Here is a 14,066-nt window from a genome sequence, read left to right as displayed (position 1 = left end):
AGACATTAAATGAGGCTGTCTGTGTAGGTGCTACCCATATGGCACGGGTTATAAAGTGCAGAGGAGAAACCCACTGTCCTGCTCACATTCCCTCTGCTGGTACGGTATGTTCTATTGTCCAAGGAAGTGTAGGCCATTACCACTATTTTACTTGACAATTCAGCTAATAAAGGTTAGTGAGCACTTCAGAAGTAACTTAGAGTGAGGTAAATCCTACTCCCACATCAGCAGACCAACGTGTAGAGGGAGCATGATGCAGGGAGTTCACCTGTAATGGGGGTAGTGTGAAGTGGATCAATGACTATAGGCATCCACGAGCCAACCCTCACCCCGTGTACTGGGGGCACAGAAGCCATGCGGGCTATTGAAGCTGAGAGGCTTCTAAAGCAGGTGTGGATTGGCTCTGTGGCCTCTCTCTGGCATGGAGGGGAAAAGCACATCATTCCCCAACCAACCAGAACAGCCTCATTTGTAGTACAATTCTGAGTTCATAATTGCTTTCTGATAGCACCCCCATAGGTGTGAGACAATCCAAATGGGTGAGGAGAGGGTGGGATAAGGGCCTCATCTCTCTCTGCAGTAGCTGACAGACCTGACCACCAGCAGAAGATGAGTGCATATTAAGGGGTGTAGTAGCAGACTCATTCCTTCTTCATGCCCAGGAGTTCTTGGGGGTGTTGTCTATAAGGATTCTTGGGATCAGAACCCTGGGTCTGCAAAGCCTAGGGGAGCTGACATTCCCACATCACCACTCAGAGGCCTTACAGAGCTACCTCCAAGGAGCACTGTGGCGCTTAGGTGCTGCATGAAGTACCGCCCAAAGGGTCCAGAGTGACAGCACCCGGCAGCCCTCTGAGTGGCCCATGGTCACTATTTAACTCTGGAGGGTGCCCCAGGAAGTTGCTGGGGTAATCATGCAGATTTCTGGCAGCCTGTGACTCCAGATCTCATCTCTTTTTCTGATCTCCAGCCTCTGACCCCAGCCTGACTTGGATCCTGACTCTTGCATCCTGATTCCAGCCTGGTAACAATCTCTGATCTCCGGCCTCTGACACCAGCCTGACTCTGACCCTGACTCTTCCTTAACAGTCCTGGCTTTAGTGATTACTATGATCCCTGCTTGCTGACTACTGCCTTGTGGCCATCCTGTCCCTTACATTGTGTCTCTGATGTGTTCCTAATGAGGAACTGTGTCTACCCACTAGGGCTGGACTTATCAAGCACAAAAAAGCCCTCTGTGTTTTATCTTCTTTATGCTGTGCTCATCACTATGGTATCTGAGCTCCTTATTACAAATCCTAAAGTTATATGGATCCCTGATTCTCTTTCCCTACCTCTCCCCATTGGTAAGTTGTTACTGCTGTTGTTGTTGTGGGAAAGCTACACTGAACAGTGAGTCTTGCATTTTGTCTGAAAGTGGTGAGGTAAACATTCCCTCTGTGAAGTATTCCTAGGTTTACTACTTCAAAATCTATTGAATTCACAAACACATTCTTCGTTATAGCAGATAAACTGTTTGGTTCCAGAGTAAAGAAACCATCCTTATGTGTAAGGTCTAAATCAGTGGTTCTCAAAGCCGGTCCACCGCTTGTTCAGGGAAGCAGCAGCCAGCACATCCCTCGGCCCGCGCCGTTTCCCGCAGCCCCCATTGGCCTGGAGCGGCGAACCGCGGCCAGTGGGAGCTGCGATCGGCAGAACCTGCGGACGCGGCCGGTAAACAAACCGGCCCGGCCCGCCAGGGGCTTTCCCTGAACAAGCAGCAGACCGGCTTTGAGAACCACTGGTCTAAATGATATATATTTACAGCAAAGCTCTTGTACTCCAATTGAAAATACAGATTTCAACAAAGAGCTGAGGTTTGCTGTCTATCATTCACTCAAATTCCAATACATATGATAAATTGCTGAAGTCCAGATACTGCGCATACCTGTTCCCCTTTTTAGTTATCTCTGCAGCTGTGGGGTTATTATTTACTGTCTTTGGATTTAGCAGTTTATGGCTAAGAGGCAGTGATAGGATCCACAAAAAGTTCATATTGCATGTAGAAAGGGAAAAATATGCTGTGAATATCCTGTCATTGCAGAGGCAGTAATGTGCTGTAAGACTTGATTGTAAGTTCCTTAAGGAAGAGACTGTACCTTTTATTCATCTGTTATATAACCATGCAACCATATAAATATTATGAATATCTAGAACTATAAGCCAACTATTTACCAGTGACATCTGAAAACATGGTAGACCTTGATTTAGGGAATCAACAATCCATTGGCATTTAATATAGTATAATAAGATTATAATAATAGAACAATGTCTGTACCTATGTGTTTGTGCAAAGTAAGGGCCTGATCTCAGTTGGCGCCACTACATGCTATTATAATACCAATAATAAATAATCATCATTAATGTACAGTCCATAATTGTATACCACACATCTTTTTCTTGTGCATTGGCATATAATTAATACCTTTGCTATGTGACAATATATCATAATTATTCTGAGGGTCCACTTTCATTACCTAGACATCACCTTAGATATATAGCAGAACCACTGTAGTATTTTGAAACTTGCCTGGGCAAGAGGTTAACTTCTCACTCTTCACAAAACCATTTCCATAACATTTTTGTCTATATTAGGCACTGGTCTAAGGCATGAAGCTAATTAAATCTTTGTTATTTAGGGTTCATTACTGTAGTTTAAATGTTCTTTGATCTTCAAAAGCCTTTGGGGGGAAAATGCAATTGGATTATATTACTGGTAAATAAATTGCTCAATGCGAATTAGTGAATTTGGGTCCTTAATGGTACAATTTAGGAGACTCTTTTTTGAAAAAGTGGCCCTAACTAATTAAAACCTCTAAGCCACTTATTCTATAAGAAACTAATATTAAGTGTCTAAACAATTGAGAAAACAAATTAGGGCTCTACAGTGAAGAGTTCATTAAGATTAGATGTATTTCAGTAGGAATGACTATTGCAACTTGGAAATTCCTTATTTTTGGTCCCACTTTCATGTTCCAAATGCACTTTTCCCCACCACTTTTCCTCCTCCACTAACAATGTCAGAAACTTTACAAACAGGTACCTTATATTTTTGATGACTAGAGGAGTTTGCTCATCTTGTAGCAGCAGTATCTTTGCCAGTTCAAATGTTGCCAGCCTCTCTCAGACATCAGCATATCTGGAGATGGTATATGGGCATTTCCTCTGGCCTCTGTCAACCATGATTTTTAATTTGTGTATTTTGATTGATTTGAAAATTGGCAGTATGTATTAGATTTGCTGCACAAACCCATTTTATGATCAATTAAACTGTACCTGAGTAACAGTTTTATTATTCTGATCATATAAGTATCCCATGATGTGTATTAACTCTCTTTTCAAATGAGCTGAGTAAGATCTTGGTTCTGTTGAGACAATGGTAAACTCCCATTGACTTCAATAGGGGCAGAATTTTCACCTTGGTAGTATATCTACAACAGATAACATGAGTACTGATTTTCATGATGCCTACATCTTGCTTGGTGATGGACAGATTAAATGGGGCAGAGAGCACAGATGAATATTCCTTTTCTCAGATGAAAGGGTCAGAAGCAGCAGAGAACCTTTCCTCCTCTGTTTGTGCAAGGACTTACATGCTGGGGTACTACAATAGTGGAAGTGCTGTGAATCTTCTGAAAAGCACTGGCAAGTGTGGAAGAGGAAAAGGCAGTTAGCCTCTTCAATGGGGATGGAAAGGTGAAGAGGACATGGTTCCTTGGTTCCCCTACTACTGTGGCCAGCACCGCTAGCATGGGGCAGAGGTGAATGAATTTTGCACCTTCTTCAAGTGTGTTGTAGTGGCCGCAATCCCTCATACTTCCTCTCCCTGGTGCACATCCATGCAGCCCCCATGCTGCCCTCAGTGAAGGGCTTTTGCCTTAAAGGGAGACCAAAGCCTTTAGCCTGGAATCTTTGTATTGGTGCCTCTTTATAAACTGAAAGATATGTGTCTTAAAGAGATGCATGACTATTGAGTACAATGATTTCTATCCTATTTCCCCTTCCCCTATGTACTGCATTGTTCTGAGAATATCACTTGTGGACTATAGCCTGCATTTGAAATCAATTTTTAAGTTCTCATAAGCCACTGCTTTCTCATAAGCCATTGCTTTCTGAAACTACATAGAGAACCCTTTCTATATTTCACTACCCAGCTCTATACTTGCACAATTTGAGACATGCTAGTGCAGTGACAATTACTACAATGTTATTTACTAAAGCTCTTCTACTGAATGATTAATGCTCAGGTTGTCACTAACTATTAGTTTGCTTCATGGAATTAAAAAAAACATCAAGTCTTCAGGCACACGGATGCTGCTTCTGGCTGTTCTGCCTGCTGCATAGATTTTTTTTTTAAGGGCTCTTAGGGTAGACTAGGGAATCAAATCAATCCAGCAGCAGCAGCAACCCACATGAATCTTTGACTCAGGAACTTTCTGTGGGTGGATGTACGTGTGTGGGTGGAAGGCACTGCTCTTTCTGTGGTCTGTTTTTGAATAATTTCTGAGCTTTATTCCCTATAACCAAGTCAGTGGCTGAATTGTGCTCAATTCCTTGGTGTGCCTATGGCAGTAAATGTAGCTGTCTTCATTATCTATGTAAATATGAGAGATGATACTGACACAGATTTTTGTAGCGCCAATGCAATATTTAGTTCTTAAATTATATATATTTTTAATCTCACGGGTACAGTATTGTCAGTAGCGTAAATATTGCCAAGTCGTACCTCTGCTTTATTTCAAAAGTGCATTGTACACTATTGCTGCAATTTTTGATATTTTGTTTCAAGAGTGAACTGCAGTCTGTTATTTCTTTGAATGTTAAATTACATTTTAACATATTTTAAATAAGATGATGTGGCAGGTATGACTGAATTAGCTGGCTTATCCCCAAACATAATGTACTGATGAGAAATGGTTGAAATTTTCTGACCATATTTTTTTTCATTGAAAAAATTAGTTTTGTCAAAATTGAAAATGTATTGGTATTAATAAAGTTACATATTTCACTTTCTGCCTAAATTATTATGAAGATGAGAACAAATGCCAAGGTTGGTGAGGGTCTGAAGTACATTCCCCATGAGGAAAGATAGTGAGCATAAAATATTAAAGTTGTCTCTACAGTAGTGTTGGAATTCAGCTGCCAGAAGTGGTGCAGGTGCCCATTTTGTTGGGCCTGCCACTCATGTGATGCACGGGTGCTCTAGGTGAAGTGTAGAACTTTCATGTAAATGGATATAACAGTATGAGCTGTATTAGGGCTGTATTTTGAACTTTGGGGACTCAATCCTGGCATAATTCCTACTCCATTTCGTGTTTGCTAAATGTGAGTACCGATATTATTGTTAGTATGCTATTACACTATTACAGTAGTGGGAGAGGCTCCAAATAAGATCAGGGCCCCATTGTACTAGGCACTTTATATACATATATTAACGGGCAGTCCTTGTCCTGCATGGAGGGAGAGGGGATTTTCAGAGGCGTCTGAGAGATTTAGGAGCAAAAGTCCCATTGAAAGTCTGGGCATAAGGAAATGTTGACTTTCAATGGGTAATATGCTCCTAACTACCTTAAGTGCTTTTAAAAAACCTCTTCTTAAGTAGACAGAGTCCTGTCCAACATCACACAGTATGTTATTGGTAGAGGCAGGATTAAACACATGTCTCCTGACTCCTATGCCAGTGCACTGTCCACTAGATCATGCTGCTTACTGACATTAGTAACTTTGAGATTCAGGTTATCCACAGAAAGGAGGGTTTGCTATTTTGTGAGAGGGGGAATGTAATAGGTAGGGAAAAAACACTATCTATAGAAAGAGCTAGCAATTGAAAAATGGTACAAAAAGATATATAAGGCCAATTTCATATCTGAAGTCAATGGAGTTTCACCAGGGATGAATTTGGAACATGACTGCCAAGTATTATATTTTATATCACTTCCAGTTTCTGATAACAAAGTGGTATCTGTCACATCCATATTCCTTGAGTCAGAATCCATGTATTCCTGTTTGCCCCATAGTTCTTCAAGAAGTTACAGCATAAATCACATCTGTCATCCTTGCCCTTTATAGAAGTGTGCCTGGTATTTCTATTTAGGCTTATTTTATATTGGGAATGCCTTCTGCCAATCAGAAGGGCTAAAATGGAGGCCCACAACAAAAAGTCTTTAAAAATGATGCCTAGATTATGTGCATTTCTTTATGCAAACTGCTACATAAAGTACCCACACCTGTAGACCTTTCCTTATCCATTATCTTTTTACTTTCTTTTTAACACATCAGACTATTTCTAACTGAATGTTTATATGTATCGACCTGTGTAGCTATATTACATTTCCATTATAACATTCAGAGTTAACAGACAGGAGTTATTTTGTGATTTAGGTAGATTACTTTGGATTTTACTTATTTGTTGCTATGTTAATTGGGACTGTTTGGAATACAATTCTTGTTACAAGTTCATGATGGTGGGGGGGGGAGGAAATACATTAGCCGTATAGTGCACCTACTTTAAGACAGGATAGGGCAGGAGACCTTGGACTCACAAAGTTTGCATACATGATGGGACCTCATGACAAGATAGTGCAACTTTTTTTTACTGCTGCTATTCATTGAACAAAGGTTTTCATTTATCTGTCAACAATGACTAGTTCAGATTATTCTTTCTAATGTGGTTTGGTTTGCATTTGTCATATTGCCCACTCAGCTAGCTTTGTTTGAACTTCAGGATTCAAATAATGATGTGCCACCTGCAAATTCTGCCACCTAACTGTTTTACCCATTAATATATAATATAAGTAATATCAGTTCTTTTAGAGAAATTTCCATCTACTTTTACCGTGTCGTCTGTCTTTAAACCAGTTTATAATCCATATCAGAACTTTATCTCTAACCCTGTCACTGCTTAGTTTCCTTAAATAGCTCGTTGTGAGGGACTTTGTCAAAGTCCAAATAAATATTAACCTTTTCTCTATTTTGGATTATTCTCCTCTATTTTAGGTAAAGAATTCCAATAGATTAAAGAAGCACAATTTATCTTTACAATAGCTATGATGGTTAGCCCCTCTCATACCATGATTTTCTAGATGTTTTATAATTCTATTTTTGGTTATTGTTTTACCAAGTTTGCCTTGTACTGAAATAAGCCTTTACTACTCTGTAATTCTCAGGATCAGCCCTACCTCCCTTTTAAAAATAGGTAAAATATTTGCTTCTCTCTGGCATAGTAAGTGATTTTAATGAGAAATTGCATATTTTTATTAACTCAGCCATTTTATAGTTAAATTGTTTATATTGTTTGGATGTTGAAAGGTGCTCAGTTTGAACCAAGCGGTTCTCTTGCATTGAAAATTGAGCTTTTTTTCAGTGTGTTTTATTTTTACATCTTGGGACACTAAGCTAGTTCTGAGCAAGTAATTGTCCATCGTCTGCAATCAGCAGATTCTTGGACTGAACTACAACTGTCACAATGTATTACAATACCTGCAGCAGCTCCAGTTATACTGGTATTGCTTTTGTAAAAGGAAATGCAACACTGATACTTGTTTAAGAAAGATCTTTTTGTTTTCAGGTGGCAAAATTTCAAGACTAAAATACCTCTTAAGGTCCAATTCACTCACCCGTATTAACACTGAACAGAACCTTAACACTGTTAATAGTCCCCTTTTCTCCAGCGGAACTTCTCTACAATGGAATGACTAGAGGGAGCAACACCCTATTATGATGTGTATGTATTTCTATTACTGTAATGCCTGGAGGCCCCTATCAGGGATTGGGGGCCCATTGTGCTAGGTACTGTACACACCCATAATGAAATATGGTCAGTACCCCCCAAAGAATTTATCAACAATTCAGTTCACTTCTCCCTCTTTAATTTTTTTCTGAAACATTGTGTATGGCTAGGCTGTTAAACTGTTGTCTTGTTCACTTTGTGGAACCATAGTACTTTAAGGTATTTCTAGTCTGATTTAATTTCCATATGCAGCATTTCTTTTTCTGCCCTAAGCCACAGCTCTGCTGTAAGAAAGAAACCAGAAGTAAAAGAAAAATAAATAGTACCTTTAGACCCGTTCCTGTTTTGCATAGAGGATGTGTTCCAGAAAAAGAACTGAAATTAATCGGAGAGCAACTGAGGGTACAGTACCTGAAATATTCAGATGCTATGATCTGGCTCAGGGAAAAGCCACCACATCTGACCTATAAGCCCTGACAGAGGAGTTGGAGTATAAAAGTCAGAAAGCACTGTGGCACTGAAAATGAATTAAAGCAAAATCAAAATCGTTGGGCAATAGAAGTGCCGGTGGCGTATCAGCCTAGATGGGAATATCACTGAGCAATTAGGAGAGTGCCCCTTGGACTTCTTTGACTAAGCAAACACAAAAGGCAACCTCTGTAGTTGATCTGGAATATACTGAACAAAAAGTTACAGATCAAGCATTGATTTAAACTGCCTGAAGGCTATTGTCTACCAAGGAATACGATAATGGCATCAGACTAATTTCTTTAAATTCATTTTGTTTAGCATCCTTTGGTTTGAAAGTGGTCAGTTATGGGCCCGCTTGAGAAAGGGGATATAGTTATCAATTATTCATGTGTTTTTACCAGGTTAACTAATTTTCTCAAAAACAAACAAACAAAAAACCCAGCAACGCAAGAAGCTTTTCATTTACTAGCTCTAATTTTAAGGATTGTCCTGTGTCCCAAAGGCAGGGCCAACCACCTGCTGGGGAGTTTGAAATCCTTGTTTCTTCTTGGACCTCATCATGTCCCAAAGACACAGACTGATATTCAAGGGTCTGAGCCATTGGCACCACCCATTGTTAGTATGGGTCTCAGTCATGAAAGTTCAGGGTGGGTCTAAATCCCTCTTTTACTGAAGTCAGTGATAAAACTCTCACTAACTTCAGAGGGTCAAGTTTGTTTGTAGTATTCCTGAAGACACACGGGTTTTGATAGGGGAGAAAAGAGACCAAGAACAATGCACTGAGACAAGCAAAGGGTAGAACTTACTCCCCCTTTTTCAAGGAGGTGTATAAGGAGGAAAGGGTGGGGGGGAGCATCTCTCCCTTTGTGCTAGTAGGGGTACACTAGACATAGGCTTACATACCTCTTACACTACTAACTAGGGGTGTGATTCCCCTGCTCATGTACATATATTCGCTCTAGCTCTCATCAAGCTAGTGTGAGTATAAATAGCAGTAGTGCCCTGGTAGCAGGGATGCTAGCTGCAAAGGCAAGCTTAGCTGGGCCGAGTACATACCCTGGGTTTCAGGCAAGTTTGTACTTGGGACAGCTAAGCCGGGACTCTGTTGCCACCACCTGTGCTACTGTGGCTACACTGCTGTTAGTACCTTTTGCAGAGCTGGGCCAACTAACTTACAGCAAGAATGGAGCACAACAACCTCCTGATAACTCAGGCTATGGCTACACTACAGCGCATACAGCAGTGCAGCTGCATCAGTACATCTGCACCACTGTAGCTGCAAGTGCAGATGCTCTAAGCCAATGGGAGAGATCTCGCCTGTTGACTTAATTTCTCCAGCTCCTGAGAGCAACAGTAGCTATGTCAGCTGGAGAAGCTCTGGGGTGCCTTAGGTCAGTGTAATTTACATTGCTCCGAGGTGGGGCTTATTCACACCCCTGAGCGACACAACTTATACAGACATAAGCTGCAGTGTGTACATAGCATCAGTAATACATCCCCAGCTCCGCCCCTTCTGCTTATGTGCCCCCGCCACCCGGCTGGAGCCCTGTGACCCCCTGTTCTCCTTGCGGCCAGAGCCATGATCCCCCTCCCGCCCACAGGAGCCCTGAGTCCCCTCCCTCGGCCAGAGGAGTCCAGGGCCAGCTGGAGCCCTGAAAAGACTCCCTCACCCGCCCCATGGCCAGAGGAGCCCTGGGCCAGCCTGAGGCCCCCCTCACAGGTGCACCACAGCTCTCCAGATCCCAAGCCACCCTGCAGGAAAAGCTCTTGTTTCTTCTCTTCCGGGAGAAGAACCTGAGCTTTTGATATGCCCCATGCAGGTTCCGGGGTGGCTGAGGAGGTGGTAGGTGTTACTCAGCTTCCCAGGTTCATCAGTAATCTCTCTGGAGTCCAGGAAGATTACTGATGACCCCGGGAAGCTGAATAGAAGATACCACCTCCTTGTCCGCCCCGAAACTTGCATGGGGAATAATAAGCAAAAACTTTGCCTGCCAAACCTGCAGCTGGTGTCCGGCGGCCGCAACTGTGCCATGGCAGACTCAGTCTTCCCTGGCCTATTATACCTGCTGCCCATGCCCCTGAAGGCTTTAATACTGATAATGTCTCTGATACATGGCCTGGAGGGGCCATCTCTGGAGTGAGATGATATTTCACCTTCCATGCCTGTACAGTGCTTGCCCTCTCTGCTGTGCTGCCAGTTGTGGTGGCTTTGGCGCTATGGATGCCTGCTCACTGGCAACTATACTGAAATTGTCAAACTCGTTTCACACAGGTCATCCATTTACAGATATCTGTGAGTTGGTAGCATTGCACTCTGGGCAGCAGAGCTCTGAAGATTTACTTTCATTGCATGAAATCATGCTAGTAGACATCCCTAGTAAGTTGGGAATGGGAATTCTGAATGTTAGTTTCATTAATACCTGGGAAATAAAAAAGGCACAATGGGTAAACCTGAGCCAGCATAAGGAGGACTGGGAAAGCTTCCTATCAAATTTGAAATGGATAGCTTGAGGCTGCAATATACAGTGAGGCTCATCTTACTTTTTTTGTTGTTGTTAAAGATCACAGGCCAAATTAATCCCTGGTATAACGCCACTAATTTCAGCTCAATGAGGTTTATACCAGGAATAAATTTAACCCAACAGGTACAACATACAGCAGCTTACAAGAAGGCACCTTTGGGGAAAAATTGTACTCCAGAAAGTTGAGTTGTGCCCTTTTTAATCCAAAAACTTAAAAGGTTGCTTTACATACTGTTCTGCAAATATTTTCCATGTGACAAACTACTAATGCACATTAAAGCAGAACAACATAAATCTCAAGTTTCTATCATTTATGGTGACCTCTAAAGCTTGAAATATCAGGTAATGAGAAAAATGTTAGCTGCTATGATTTTTCTATACACAAGGCAACCACATACTTTCAGTCAGGGGACTTTTAAATTAAGGAACATAACCAGACAAGAAAGAACAAAGGTAAAGTCTCCATGAGAGAGCACAGTGTGTATGACTTATTCCAAAATAGCAGTCATCTTGACTTGAAAGTGCCCTCTGAAATGGAGGGCCTCACAGCTGGACCATTACAAACTTAAATATGCAGCACAAAATAACAGACATAGAAGATACAGTATATAGCTTACTCTACCATTCTAACCAAACTAGTTTGGGAAATATCCACTTGGTGCAGCCTTTCCCCTTATTATGTAGCTTATCCAAAAATGTGCTGGAAAGAATGTCTTTGATGCACTGCATCATATTTATTCAAAATTCTTAGCTGCCCCTGCTGTCTCGGTTCAATAAATTGACATGGTTCCTCTACCTCCCTTTTCATATTCATGTAAAAAAAAAAAAAGTGGACAGAAAATAAAAACTGTCATATGGTCTTGGCAGTTAGCCAATGTTCCAGGCAGCTATTAAATATAATCTCCTGCCATGACACTTGTTCTTGAATTCTTTTTTTAAACATAGAAACAGCTTAAAATAATTACAAGTGATGAAATAGCAAACAAAATGAACAGCAAGGGAAATGAGTGTCTACTTAAATGAACTGCATCAAGGCATGAGCCATTTCTAGACATTGTCTTTTCAGCCCTAAAATACTAAGTAAAAATTGCTAAAAACTAAATGAAAATGTATGCAAAGACCCAGATCACCCACCACATGGTAAAATAGATCATCCATGGAGCAATTTGGAGAGCTATACAGTGCATAGTAGTACTGGAGAATCATTAGTTTCCTGAGAATGCTCTGAATAGTTTGGGGTAGCCTCAGTTTATTTTTCCTATGGATACGTTGCCACACATAAGTGTGTTGTTCTCATGAAGTGAGTGTTCCAACCTTTCTAAAGTTACTGCAATGGCAGAGGAGATTTTACTCCATATTCAATTAAACTGTTTCTGTGTCTAGTGGCTACTATGTTTAACCTTTGTATGGAATAACTATGTCTCTCCTGAGAGGGAGAGAGGCTTAAAGCACCAGTGGAAAGAAAGATTTTTTTTAAAAAAAGAGAGAGGGAGAGAGAAGATTTCAGCTTTGTGGAAGGGGCATGTGAGGACAAAATCTCTGGCATGAACAATGATGTTCTTTATATCACAACAGCCTTAACTTTTTAGTGTTAAATGTCTTGTCTTTTCAAATATTTAATGTCCCCTGACAGTTGACAATCTAGCTCTAAAATCAGATGATAAAGAAAGTAAGAAAATGAAAAAGGTTTTGTTTGTTTCCTTACTCGCTGGTTGAGTTTTGTCACCCTGAGGAACCATAAATATTTTCTGTGGGTAATGATTCAACATCAGCAGTATATATCAGGGACGCCATCCTATGTCACAAATGTCCATGACTGCAAACAGCCCAAGAGCCATCTTCTTCAACAAAAGAAAACGGAGTCCAAAGTTGTGGTGTTGATCAATGCTTCTAGAAGGGGCTGCTGCTCCCTTGGTAACCTCTATCATAGTACTCTGGCGTGTGTTAGCAGAATTGCTGCAGAGACTGCCTCCGCTATCTTGTATGTCAATGGTCTGGGGACTTTTGGGAAAGGAGGAGGCAGGGAGCCTGTGAGTTGCTGAGTACTTTCCGCAAGATGGTGAGAATCTTCAACTCTCAATGAAGCTCTCATCTGGAAAACTGGGATTTTGACAATGAAAATTTTAACAGGAAGTGTCTGCTTTTCCATTTAAAAAAAAATCTTTTGTTGGAAAACCAAACTTTAAAAAATTGGGGGTTTGGCCTAAAACAAACAAAAAAATGGTTTGGGGTTTGATACAAAGTTTAAATTTTCCTCTGGGGGAAGAAAAGAATTCTGCCCTCTCTTTCCTAACAGCCTGACAACCAATACAATTCCATTGACTTTAATGGAGTAATTCCCGCTTCACTTCTGGGCCAATGAGAGATAAGGGAGCTCGGCTATCCACAGGAAGTGTTCAACACATGCCAGGGTCAAGCCAGTGGCCCCAGTCACTGAATACAAATGGAAGGGAAGTACTTAGCTATGTTTCCCTCTCTTTGGAGTTCACTTTCTGCAAAATGAAATAACCATCTTTTTAAAAAAATCTTTACAATGGGAATAGTCAGAAATTCTTTGTGATGAGGCATTTTGATTGTAATAAAACCTTATTTTCAGGTACTGTTGCCATTTTAGAGTTCTTACAAACCTTCCTATTTTGGTACCAACCATGTAACTTCATGCTGGTTTCTATAACTTTTTTCCTAACATGCCCTGCACTTTAGTGGAGGGAAACAATTAAGGTTGACCTCTGATAATTTTCCTTGTCTTTTGCTTGAATAGAATTTTTACAGTCTAAGAATCTGTCTCCTCTTCAATATTATCTCTAGGGAAGCAAACAGTATTAAAAATGAGTTGAGCTGGAGAACATATGGTAAGAATAGAAGCTCAATCCAATTAGTATAAATTACATGTGCAATGCTCAGAAAAACTTTTAACATAAACTGTCAGGGCATAGAGTCAAGTGTCAGTGACTTACTGTCACTGACTGTCTTAAAGAGACAAAAGACCCTTCAAAACTGTTGTTTAGATCTAGCTGCTGCATTGCACACTCATTACTCTAGGCCAGATGATTTCGACTCACTTTTTTATTTGCTCTTTTATAGGAAGGTATTTTGTTGAAAGACTTTGAACGAGAGCCACCATTTTGAGAATGGTTCTTGTTCCAGTTTGACAGAGTAGAAGTGTGGCAACCGTGTCCAGAGCACACTGATATTTGGGATAATCCCTTAAGGCATCTCAGGTGCTCAACCAAGAGAGTTCAGGTGCATGTGGCTCATGTGGACACATGGAGTATGTATTTGCATGATAACTTCTGCCAGACGAT

Source organism: Terrapene carolina, unplaced genomic scaffold, assembly GCF_002925995.2.
Source record: "Terrapene carolina triunguis isolate 2854851 unplaced genomic scaffold, T_m_triunguis-2.0 Scaffold95, whole genome shotgun sequence".
NCBI classification, from domain to species: domain Eukaryota; kingdom Metazoa; phylum Chordata; order Testudines; family Emydidae; genus Terrapene; species Terrapene triunguis.
The sequence above is the reverse complement of the archived record's forward strand: the minus strand, read 5'-3'. Positions refer to the sequence as shown.